At 41.1% G+C, this 12,072-nt stretch overlaps 1 long non-coding RNA gene across 1 annotated transcript; it reads right to left on the reverse strand.

The window, feature by feature from the left end:
- Positions 1 to 4,676: 4,676 nt before the first annotated feature.
- LOC129177117 (uncharacterized) lies at positions 4,677 to 7,589 on the reverse strand. The gene is made up of 3 exons (XR_008569577.1): positions 7,096 to 7,589; positions 6,131 to 6,203; positions 4,677 to 4,758 (listed from the first exon to the last, which is right to left on the reverse strand). It is a non-coding gene; the product is annotated as an uncharacterized LOC129177117 (long non-coding RNA).
- Positions 7,590 to 12,072: the final 4,483 nt, after the last annotated feature.

Consider the following 12,072-nt stretch of genomic DNA (forward strand, 5'->3'; position numbering starts at 1 on the left):
TCTAGCTAAACGTTTTTACACACAGTATTTCGGAACCTAACCTGAATAAAATTAGCTTAATGTCATAATCATAAAAATGCTGAACTATTGTTCTACAAGACTCACCAGAACTCACAAGACTGAATCTATGTTTTGACCACAGTTAGTAAGTTACTTACTAAATAATTTTTAGCCACAGAGGAAATGATACAATTTTGATTCAGAACCGGCTAAAGGTGTCAATCCACAAATTTATTTGTACTTTTTGTCGTTACAGTCCATTAGCATCAAAGCCAAGTGGCCCTCCAGTTCCAACAGATTAAGCTGCAGTAGTTTTTAATGTGCATTACTTGACTACTACAAGATTGAAATGAGACAATATTGCATGTCACAATTTTTCAACAGACATGTTTATTTTGTTTCAGCCTTAGTGTAAGTATATGCACTACTTTAGTCATTTTTTAATGTCACTCAACAAAATAAATGAAAAATCCTTGGTCCAAATTACACCACATGGCCCCAAAATGTAATGATCTCATGTTTAGATCACTTGACTTTTCCTCTTCCTCTGCTGTTTCTTCTTCTTCAGAGTCTCATCTTCTGGGGCTGAGCAATGGCAGCATCCATACAGCAGAGCAAAGACAACCAGAGACAGTGCTCCCAGCACAAACACGGCCATGACCACAAAACCGCCCAACGTCCATGGCTGCTGGTGTAAACGCAACAGGAACCACTCTATCCAGTCATCAAGTGAGTCTGTGGCTTGTTGCTGGCCGGGGAGACTGCACAATATGATGAACAGAGTTTTAGTGAAAAAAGGCATTGGTGAACATGGGTGAGTTAAAGCTGTTCACCAGCTAATAAAAGTTTAAGAACAGTGCCTTAAGCCTTTGGAATCCAGAGTAGGATTTAGCGGTTCTACAAGCTTTTGTGTTTATCTTGCCTTGGCTTCAGTACATCACGTGTGTGACTGTAGTTATTTTTTTCATTTTGACATAGTTTATTGTCGTGCCTAAAATCACACTAAAACCTAAAATCTTTATCTATACTATTGTTTTCAGTGTAAAAAATAGGGCTGTCAAATGATTAAACATTTTAATCAAATTAATTAGTTCAAAGTCATTCATCATGATTGATCATCATTTGCCACTATGTGTGAAATACGCCTATTTTTGCTATATTTTATGAAGAGAAAGATAAATGACAGGACAGTTATGTACAGGGGTGTGAAAAATTGCCCCCTTTCTGATTTATTTTTTTGCATATTTGTTTGTCAAGCTTAAATGTTTCAGATCATCAAACAAATTTAAACATTAGTCAATGACAACACAACCGAACAGAAAACAGAACAGAACAGTTTTTTAAGTGAAACTTTTTATTATTAAGGGAGAAAAAAATCCAAACCTACATGGCCCTGTGTGAAAAAGTGATTGCCCCCTAAACCTAATAACTGGTTGGGCCACCCTTAGCAGCAACAACTGCAATCAAGCGTTTGTGATAACTTGCAATGAGTCTCTTACAGCGCTGTGGAGGAATTTTGGCCCACTCATCTTTGCAGAATTGTTGTAATTCAGCCACATTGGAGGGTTTTCCAGCATGAAGCGCCTTTTTAAGGTCATGTCACAGCATCTCAATAGGATTCAGGTCAGGACTTTGACTAGGCCACTCCAAAGTCTTGTTTTTTTTTTCTTCAGCCATTCAGAGGTGGACTTCCTGGTGTATTTTGGATCATTGTCCTGCTGCAGAACCCAAGTTGGTTTCAGCTTGAGGTCACGAATAGATGGGCGGACATTCTCCTTCAGGATGTTTTGGTAGACAGCAGAATTCATGGTTCCATTTATCACAGCAAGTCTTCCAGGTCCTGAAGCAGCAAAACAGCCCCAGACCATCACACTACTACCACCATATTTTACGGTTGGTATGATGTTCTTTTTCTGAAATGCGGCATTATTTTTTACGCCAAATGTAATGGGACACACACCTTCCAAAAAGTTCAACTTTTGTCTCGTCAGACCACAGAGTATTTTCCCAAAGGTCTTGAATATCATCAAGATGTTTTCTGGCAAAATTGAGATGAGCCTTAATGTTCTGTTCAGCTGTGGTTTTCGTCTTGGAACTCTGCCATGCAAGCCGTTTTTGCCCAGTGTCTTTCTTATGGTGGAGTCATGAACACTGAGGCAATGTTGTTGTGGGGTCTTTTGTGACCTCTTGGATGAGTGGTCGCTGCGCTCTTGGGGTAATTTTGGTTGGCCGGCCACTCCTGGGAAGGTTCACCACTGTTCCATGTTTTTGCCATTTGTGGATAATGGCTCTCACTGTGGTTCGCTGGAGTCCCAATGCTTTAGAAATGGCTTTATAACCTTTTCCAGAATGATAGATTTCAATTAATCTCAGTTATGTTTTAACGGGGGGGGCAATCACTTTTTCACACAGGGCCATGTCGGTTTGGATTTTTTTTCTTCCTTAATAAAAAATAAATGTAAAAATTGCATTTTGTGTTCAGTTGTGTCGTCAATGACTAATATTTAAATTTTTTGATGATCTGTCATGTTTCATTGCATGCTTACTTTCGCTTAGCAAAAAAATCATGGCCAATACTAAGTCTGGTTTTACTTGACTGATTCACACCATTTCAAGACTCATATGCAGTAGCGAGTCTGTGCTGAAAGGGAATGTCTGTATGGCTGCGTCATCACATGGTGCCTGCGTAGACCACGGATAGGATGCTGTGGATTCCTGAGAGTTAAAAAGTCAAAATCTGCACTAAAATCTAGCTTTCATTTCATATTCTGCCTGACATTCACCCTGCCAAGACCTTCTGATGGCAAAGGTAAAAATGTTTTCTGTATTTGAACATGGCAGGATAGTTGAAAAGCACAAGCAAGGCCTCCTGCAACGCACCATTGCTGCTGAGTTTAAATGCTGTTTGAAATAAATTGTGGCACCTCCATTTTGTTTTTTTCCTCCTCTTTCTTTTTGCATTTTGATGCTCTACTTGGATTGTGAGTACTACGCACCAGAGCAAGATTTTGTTGCTCTGATTTTGTCGTAATGATAAAACGCTGGCAGAAGCAATAAACATTCGGTCTCTCTATTTGTAAGCTGCTGAAGCTTATAAAAAAAGCTGGTGTTGCCAAACAGTCGAAAAACTCACCTCTCCACAGCCATGTCCCAATAAAAGCGTCTCTCACAGTTCAGTGAGTTTGAACATAGTACGTCAACAGACAGTTTAGAGAGTGACTCGTCTTTATCCACTGGTAGCCCTGACGCTTTGAATATACAACAGCAATGGCACCGTTTTCTGTATCAGCGTATGCATGAAGGCTCATGAGTTCCTAACGTGCTTTCCAGGTGACGATGTGAACATGGCGACGCTAAAGCAACAAAGTCTGGTTAATGTTTACTCAAAATACTGAGTGGTGAGGGTAAAAGAGGGAGGCGATAAACAAGGCCTGCCGACAGCAGTGCAGTGTTTTACAGAAGCAATTATTAGAATGTTTGGAATACGCAATTTCAATTTAAACCTGATGACTACCTTTTTTTACCTCCACTAAAACATAGCTTTGCAAATATTACTTTTATTACTTTGGTATTAAATAGTGACATGATCCAATAAAATAGTCCTAAATTTTGCATTTATGGTATTCCTTGCATTCTTACACTCATTGTACACATGTATTACTAGATACAATGCATAATATTGCGTTATTTGTGCATCAGTGTATCACTCGAGAAATCAGTAATACTTCTAGAGTAGACCTATGATACAGTATATGTACTAAATTCCTGTGATTAATATTTGAAATGTTTATACATTACTGGTTACATCTACTGTATTACAATTTGTGCCAGTTTTTACAACCACCTGGAAAATTATTCAAATTGATCATGAATTGTGCACTGAATCACCAAAATGTATAACTGTCCAAAGTGCAGCCAGGGGATTATTTACTGTTTGCGGCTTTATTGGCCCACAGCACAAAAATAAATACATTGTAATTAAACAAGAACCCCCCAAAAAAGCGTAAATGTAGCAAGAAAAAAATAGAAATGTTAATACTCACACAGCTACAATACTTTGTAACTGATAACACAGCTGACATGCAAGCTGTATATAACTCCTTAGCATATCTACATGGGTTGGTTTTAGCTTGTTTAAAAAATGTAAAATATAAAAATGGCACCCAATTCCTTTAGTTTTTCAGTTTTCAGCTCCTCGATAGATAAAAGTTTGTAGACACCCCTGGTTTAATGAGTTTCTTGGTGACTGTCCACTCCTCATATGACCAGCAGATGGTACCCTCCGTTTTCAAACTTTGTGTTGATAATAGAGCATAATCCTCCATTCTGCGAATGCTGTTGTGCTTTTCGACTTTCAGCCACTCCATAGAGGTCTCACTCTGGAGGGCTGGTATTTTGGCTTTGCGCAGTAGCAGCAGTGGACACAAGTAAGCATGACCATGGTGAGGAATGTACCTGAAAGGAAACAAAGGTCACATTTAAGGGTATGCAGAAGAAAATATAAAATGGAGGTACAGTAAAGTGTAGGTGGCGCATGTTCCTAAAGCGGACTTACAAATGAAAAGGACGATCACAACGAAGCCCCCCAGTTCCAATGGATCGGCTTGCGGCAGCTCTTTCAATTTGGTCCAAGCCTTTTTGAGAATCTCTTGCACTTCCTCATTTATATCCATGTTGGTCCTCAAATGCACACGGAGGTATGCTCAAAACAGACTTTGTGCTTGCTCTTTATGGGAATGAAATAGAACTCATTCAAATCTGTAAAAGTTAAACATAAAAGAGAGATTTACTGCTTCTGGATGCAAAAAGTTATTTTCATGTGCAACTCCACCCTTGACTACTCTGCAATTTTACTCTACGTCCCTACAATTACTCCCTGAAGCCTGGAAAGCATTTTAGCCTTCAAATACTACTTTCTGTGTGGTCATATCATGTATGTACAGTCTACAGGGAGGTACTGCAGCTGAGTGCTCGGTGTAAATAGAAACAAGGCATACTATTTCTAGCATGGCATTTCAATAGTGACTTGATGCCTGTCATCATTGCTTGGGCAGCTGTGTGTGTGTGTGTGTGTGTGTGAGAGAGAGAGAGAGAGACACACCACAGATTGTGACTGTACAAGCTTTGAATGCAGCTAAATAAGGTACCCAAAACATTTTTAAAAACCCTTTCAGTATGATACAGGTATTAAATTAATGTCTCTCTTACAGGATGGTAGTAGGTGAGTGAACTAAAATCAAATTGCATATACAATGCTGGACATCCACCACGTTACTAATTTATATTTTTACTGTCTGATTTTTGTCGACAACACTCTGTGTTCGACATATGTTGTTTGATTAATATGTCTATGGCCAGTCCATGTCAGAAATTACAAGTCAATTTAACTATACCGCACTGTGAAAGTTTTTTTAAAGACGTAAACCTACGTAGACTCTGTAAACGCGAACCTACAAACCCTTAATAAATACAGTGACGAAACGACCAATCAAAACGTGGTATGTGCGTCGTGTATTAAAAGCATAGCCGTTGGCTTACAGAGATGTCAATCAAATGCGACTTCCGTTTAGCACCGCACCGCCATCCTTAACTTTGTTTAGGACTAGGCAAAGAGTGCGCATTACATCTTTGTACGGATGATTAATAAACGTTTAAACGGTTTGTATTAATACGGATAGTTTAGCTGCTTTGCTTAACTACGTTGGAGAAAATAATGAACTATCTCATCCGTTATGATAACAGTCAGTGCATTATTTCGGTGTCATTTAATGGTATTCATTTTTACATACAGTATTTCAAAATATTTGTTAAAGTTTACATTTTGGAAAACCTTCCACTGACAATCAAAACCAATCACTATTTTCTTTGTTAGATTTGTCATCAATTATGTGAACAAAAAAGATATTCATGAAAATAAAACTAGAACTGAAAAATATCAATGTCATCACGCTAGTGTCGATTCAATACTGATACACCCCTTGGTATTGATATTGTTTATATGTGGATGCAGAGGCTTCTCCAGAAATTGTGGGCCCCATGAAAAAAAAAATCACCTTAATCAAATTAATAGTTCCAACAGACTCCTTGCAATGATACGAACTGACATGTCATTGAACACAGTGTTGCTCACCTTCTTTCCTGGGACAGGGAGGGGTACATTTATGGGGAGACAGGGCTGCTGCTGACTCATCTGTTGTTAAAATCTGGTAAATGGGTGAGAGACAACTGATTTACTAATACATGCTAAACATTTGCGCTGATCAAATATTGGTTAAAAAGGAGCGAGATATAGGCTAACACAGCATGCTAACACTCTGCTAGCTTATTTCATTGTGGACATTAAGCTAACAGGTTCATTTCCACAATACACAGACTGGCTGCGCTACAAAAAAAAAACGGGTCACATATTGACACCCTTTTCGTTTGCCTCTCTTCTCTCACCTTTCTCTCTTTCCTTTTTTGACTCCCTGGCTTTATTCTACTAGACACTGGCAGCTCCAAACCATTTTATTTAGCTTTAGGGTGAGTGGTCATTCATGAAGGAAGATTACTTTTGGTCAATGTAGATATTTAACTGTCACTACCAAATACAACAGATTATTTTCATCATTTTCTGACTATATATATATACATTTTTTAATTACAACCAGACAGCAAAATTATTTTACCTATTGACTGGGGCCCCTGTCAGTCAATTGTCGTAACTTTTCCCCCCTTGACGGCCCTGTGTGGATGGATACACCCACCCCAAATGTACACGTATGCCTGGATACTAATTGATACATTTGCTCATGGATGTGTTTTTTATTGTTTGATTTTTTTCTGTCCAAGTTGTCCAAATATTGTATAAACCACTTGCCATAGTTAGTAGGATCACCCACTTTGCTTATGGATATGAGTAACTTGCACTGTAGTTTGTTAACAGTGGCGGAGCTACGTGGTGGCCACCACTCTCCGGCCACCCCACTGGCCAGCTACACATTTCAGGTATCAACTTATTGCCACCCCTATGTGAGTAATGGTCTCCCCTCGGCCACCCCAATGAAAAATGTCTGGCTCCGCCACTGTGAATAAAAAAGTTAGAAACATGCTTACCACAGCTGGAAACAGTTTCCAGTCCTGCCAAACTGCGTTGCACATAAACTTGACCTTCATATATTTTGCAGACCTCTGCTTCAGCACTTCACCTTCCCCCTCTTCTTGCTCCTCCCGTTTGTCTTTAGTCCAGTTGAGACTGCAGCTGAATGTTTGACACTTTCAGAAGGTCAGCAGCCTTTCTGGATTATTGCATGAACTCTTCCTCCAAGTGCGATGTCCACTTTTCACTCCTTTTCTCGCTACTTGTGTGTGCGTCCTCTCTCCTCCCTCTTTCTCACTGGCCTCTCCCCCTTTTTTACCTCCTACACTTCTTTCCAAAATGACTCTTTCACTGCTGCGCGTACTCCCCCTCAGTGTCTGTACATCTGAGCACTCATTCAACGCTTTTTTCCCTCCTCCCTCTCGGTTGCCAGAGACCAGCTGCAACAGGGTCTCTTTTTGTGTCCTCAGTCGCCGTGGAGATGGCAGGGGGTGGTGTTTTACGTAAATCCATCTGGTGTCTTAACAGCGGACTCCCTCATTTCTTTGCACTTTTCCCTCAATATTCCAATTTGGATCTTCTGCTGGACCTGTCTTAACACAAAATGAAACTAAAAACAATGGCTCCCTTTATGTTGTTTGCTCCCTGGAAGAGAGGCCTGGCACGTTTTCCGTGAGGACTGATGCCAAACAGGCCTCCTTGTAGTTGAAATGTAAAGATATAATGTGGTTTTCCTTAAACGTCTTCAGAGCCCTGTGCATCATTACCATCATATTAGTATCAAGGTGATGAAAGATGTATACCTGTAGCATCATTATTGTCATATTAGTATCAAGGTTATGACATAGCAGCATCATTATCGTCATATTAGTATCGGTCTTATCAAAGATGTGTATCAGCAACATCAGTGACAAGGTTATAAAAAATGCATATCAGTAGCATCACTACCGTCATATTAGTATCAAGGCTATGAAAGATGCACATGGGTAGGATCACTATCATCACATTAGCATCAAGGTTATGAAAGATGTGTAGCAGCATCATTATTGTCATATTAATATTAAGGTTATGAAAAATGTGCAACAGTAGTATCATTATTGTGTATCATTATTCCGTAGAATCAAGGATATGAAATGAGTTGCATCAGTATCGTCATATTAGTATCACTGTCTTCACATTAGTCTTGATACATGATAATGATGTTGCTGATCATATTAGTTTTCATACTAATATGATAAAGACGCTACATGAAAGTAGTCACATTACTATCAAGGTTATGAAAGATGTGCATCGGTCTTGATACTAATATGACAATAATGAGCCATCCATCCATTTTCTTCCACTTATGCAGGTCCAGGTCGAGGGGGCAGCAGTCTCAGTAGGGAAGCCCAGACCTCCCGGTCTCTGGTCAGTTCCACCGTAAGGACACAAAGGCGCTCCCAGGCCAGCTGTGAGAAATAATCCCTCCAGCGTGCTCTAGGTTTCCCCCAGGGGCCTCCTCCTGGCTGGGCATGCCCGGAACGCCTCACCAGGGAGGCGTCCAGAAGGCATCCGGACTAGATGCCGAGCAACCTCAACAGGCTCCTCAATGTGCAGGAGCAGCCGCTCTATTCTGAGCTCCTTCGGGATGACGGAGCTCCTCACCCTACTTCTTATGGTGAGTCCAGACACCCTACGGAGGAAACTCATTTTGTCCGCTTGTATGTACAAGCTCCTTCTTTCGGTCACGACCCAAAGCTCATGACCACAAGTGAGGGTGGGAACATAGATCAGCCCATAAATTGAGAGCTTTGCCTTCCGTTTCTGCTCTCTCTTCACCACGATGGTCCGTTGCAGTGACCGAATTACTGCAGACGCTGCACTGATCCACCTGTCGACCTCACGCTTACAGAGATGTCAACCAAATGTGACTTCCGTGTCGGACCGCACCGCCCTCCTTGACTTTGTTTAGTCGACCTCGTGCACCAACTCGTGAACAAGACTCCAAGATACTTGAACTCCTCCACCTGGCAAAAGACCTCGTTCCCAAACTGCAGGTTGCAATCCACCCTTTTCCGACTGAGAACCATGGCCTCGGATTTGGAGGTGCTGAGTCTCATCTCAGAAGCTTCACGCTCAGTTGTAAACCACCCCAGGAAACACTGAATATCACACCCTGATCAGGCCATCAGGACCACATTGTCTAGCAGATATATCCCAAGGCCCCCAATCTGGATCCCCTTGACATCTTGGCTGTGCCTAGAAATTCCGTCCATAAAAATTATGAACAGAATCTGTGACAAAGGGCAGCCTTGGCGGATGCGAACGCTCACTGGGAACAGGCTCGACTTACTGCTGGCAATGCGAAGCAGGCTCCTGCTCCGGTTCTACAAGGACCAAATGGCACGTAGTAGCGCGCCACCAATCCCGTACTCCCAGAGCACCCTCCACAGGACATCGTGAGGGACACGGTCGAATGCCTTTTCCAGGCCATGTACCCTCCAGTACTCTTGCTAGAGCGTAGAGCTGGTCCAATAGAACAACATTTCCCCCCACCCACAATTACAGTTTGCATTGCACAAAAATTGTCATTCAGCCCAAATAAGAAGACTGGTTTTCATGGCTGACACTCACAGCTGTCTCCTGCGTATCTGCACACACCTACACCTCCAGAGGTGCACCTACACCTCTTGGGGTCTCAATCTCAATTAAATTTAATGGGACGGGTAATCGCTTTTCCACACAGGGCCATGTAGGCTTGGAATTTTTCTCTCTTTTAATAATAAAAAGGCATTTTGTGTTCAGTTTTGTTGTCATTGACTAATATTCAGATTTGTTTGATGATGTGAAACATTTTTGTATAACAAACATACCAAAAAGTAAGAAATCGGGAAGGGGCACGTTTTCACACCACCGTATCTTTGCTTCTATGTGTATATTTTACAAAAACTGTATTGAACAGTATTTTACAAAATAAACAATAGTACAATTTAACTGCATTTATGTAAACTTTAACAAAGTGTGTATTGCGTATTGTCCGAAGAAAGCTAGCATAACCAGTTAGAGCTCATGATAACTACATTGCACTCTTAAAAAACTGTCATAGTAAATTGCTAAGGTGTGGACTCGAGTCACATGACTTGGATTTGAGTCAGACCCAAGTCACAATTTTGATGACTTTAGACTCGACCGGCCAATATCTTCAAAGACTTGCAACTTTAACTTGGACTTTGACATCAGTGACTCAGGACTTGACTCGGACTGCCTGATCATGCTGGAAAAGGCTTTGTTTATCACCAAACTGTGATTGGATGGAGAATTTGCTCACAGAGAATATTTTGCTGCCATTCTTTATCCATGGCTGTGTTCTTAGGCAAAATTGTGAGCGAGCTCACTGCCTTGGCTGAGAAGCAACCCCACACATGAATGATTTCTGGATGCTTTACTGTTTGCATGTCACAGGGCTGATGGTAGCGCTCACCTTTTCTTCACCAGACAAGCTTTTTTCTGGATGTCCCAAACAATCAGAAAGGGGACTCATCAGAGAAAATGGTTTTAGCCCAGTTTTCAGGAGTCCAATATTTGTATATTTTGCAGAATACCAGTCTGTCCGTGATGTTTTTCCTGGAGAGAAGTGGCTTCTTTGCGCCCTTCTTGACACCAGGTCATTTTCCTAAAGTCTTTGCCTCACTGTGCATGCAGATGCACTCACGCCTGCCTGCTACCATTCCTGAGCAAGCGCTGCACCGGTGGTGCCCCGATCCCACAGCTAAATCAACTTTCGGAGACAGTCCTGACGGTTACTGGACTTTCTTGGGTGCCCTGATGCCTTCATCTCAACAATTAAACCTCTCTCCTTGAAGTTGTTGATGATCTGGTAAATGGGTGATTGAGGTGCCATCGTACTAGCAGCAATATCCTTACCTGTGAAGCCCTTTTTGTGCAAAGCAATGATCACTGCACGTGTTCCCTTGCAGGTAACCATGGTTAACGGAGGAAAAACAAATATCTCAAGCACCACCCTTCAAGCTTCCAGTCTGTTATTCTCACTGAACCAAGACGACAGAGTCATCTCCAGCCTTTGTCCTTGTCAACACTCTCGCCTATGTTAACCAGAGAATCACTAACAGGATGGCAGCTGGTCCTTTTGTGCCAGGGCTGAAATGCAGTGGAAATGTTCTTTTGGGATTAAGTTCTATTTCATGACTTTGCTATTAATTGCCACTCACCAATCACTCTTCATAACATTCTGGAGTATTTGCAAATTGCCATCATAAAAACTCAGGCAGCAGACTTTGTGAAAATTAATGTTTGGATAATTAACAAAACTCTTGCCCATGCCTGTACACTGTCCTTGGCTGACATAGCAACTTAGCACAAGGGTATCACTGCCATAAGTAAAATATGCAATTTGAGTACCTTTTCTTAAGCTATGCATGCCCTCTGGTGGTCAAAACGATACTAACCATTGAATCCGGTTGGTCTTTTGTCCCCCATTGGGCCGTAAATCCAGTTTCAGACACAGCTGCCAAAATCGTTATCTGCCAGCAATAACAAATCATGTTTTAGTGCGCATTCCAAATATACACTCCAGCTTTACTTTTCATGTTGCAATTTTTTCCACCGCCTTTTTCCAGACAACAACAGGCCTTTGCAGAACGTGTTGCAGGAGAGACGTTTAGAACAGCAAATTTCCCATTCAGCTCAATATAAAGCAGTGCAGTCTTTATATCAGTAAAGTGAATGATAGCTCTCTTGCAGCTAAAACTGTATTAACGGCTATTCAACTTCTGGCACTCTAGTGGCTTCAGAATGGGCATGTCTCATGTCTGGAGATCACAGACTCCTTGTATGTAGTAAGCTACTGTTATAGTATGAAACAGTATAACGACTGATGTGGAAAAAGACATATAATAAATGTAAAGTAATACAACATACAGTATTACAGCAATATTCGTTGTAAATGTACAAATCACACACAGTCTTTAATAGGTTTAAATTATGAGAATGTATTT

Source organism: Dunckerocampus dactyliophorus, chromosome 2 (genome assembly GCF_027744805.1).
Source record: "Dunckerocampus dactyliophorus isolate RoL2022-P2 chromosome 2, RoL_Ddac_1.1, whole genome shotgun sequence".
Lineage (NCBI taxonomy): Eukaryota > Metazoa > Chordata > Actinopteri > Syngnathiformes > Syngnathidae > Dunckerocampus > Dunckerocampus dactyliophorus.